We start from the raw sequence: 1,193 nt of genomic DNA, 5'->3' as shown, positions 1-1,193 counted from the left end.
GCGGAAAGTCCCTGTTCCATGATGCTATGGGAGAAAAGTCCTTCAGTTTTGAGACTCGGGGCCACTCGTTCTGAGAAGGCTGCCACTGTGTCGGTGAGCTTGATGAGGGCCCTAGCTTGAGCTAGCCGAGCTAGCTAATAAAAACCCTTTGCTTATTGTATCGCAACTTGTCTTCGTGTGAGTGCTCTGGGGAGATCTCGGCCCGGTTTGACACCACCAACAATGAAAATTACACCCACAACACTAACACAACAGCACAACCACGAGCAACACAGATACAACCACCAGCACTGACGACACTGTCACACCCACAAGCACAGCAAACTCAACAGGAAAGCCATGAAGAATGCCCAGCCACTGGCATACCTGTGAAACCAAGAATCAGCCTAATGAATGCGAGCACCAAAAAGGAAGGAAAACCCACCCCCACACGCCAAGAAACCAGAAGCAATTTTACCGTGTCTTGCCAAGAAAGCGATTGGGCCATTACTTGTCTTCAGTGGGAAAAATCCGTGCATGGGGCTGTAAAGGCACTAGATATGGCCCCACATCCATCCTAGGGGGTCTCTCTCCTTGGCTTGTATGTCTGTCTGAGGCAGGGGAGCCCCAACCCCAATTCCAGAAATTCTGGGCCAGCCAGGCCAGCTGAGCCCACCCTGAGCCCTGAGCACTGAGTACCGAGTGTGGCCGGACCAGCTGAGCCCAGCCCTGAGCACGGAGTACCGAGTGTTTGGGGGCTCCAGCCCTGCTGAGACTCCGGAGCCTGGTCAGCTGTGGGTGGGCGTGTCTGTGCCTTCAGTCCTGCACCCATGGATGAGGATGCTGCGGGTGCTTTCTCGGGGTGTCCGACCCGGCAGTGGCCTCAGAGTCCATGGCGCGGGACCTCTGTGCCCCCGGGTAGGGGGCAGATGGCGGCTGTCTCCACCTCAGCGCGCCCCCGCACACCTGGAGGAGATGCCCTCGCAGGCGCGTTCACTGCCCCCTGAACATTGTGTCCACACACCGTCTGTGCGTCCACCAGCAGGAGCCTTCAGTGACCGCTGTCCACCCTGCGGGCCTTTTTCCTCCTGCTAGGGCCCAGCGGGGGCGCTGAGCCGGGAACAGTGCCTGCCCTTCAGCCAAGCGGCTCCCCCTTCCCATCAATGCCAAGATATTCCTGTTCCACTGAGCAGCTGCTCAGGCTTGGGGGGCAG

Source organism: Sorex fumeus, unplaced genomic scaffold (assembly GCF_029834395.1).
Source record: "Sorex fumeus unplaced genomic scaffold, SorFum_2.1 ptg000134l, whole genome shotgun sequence".
Classification (NCBI taxonomy): Eukaryota; Metazoa; Chordata; class Mammalia; order Eulipotyphla; family Soricidae; genus Sorex; species Sorex fumeus.
Note: the sequence above shows the minus strand (reverse complement) of the source record.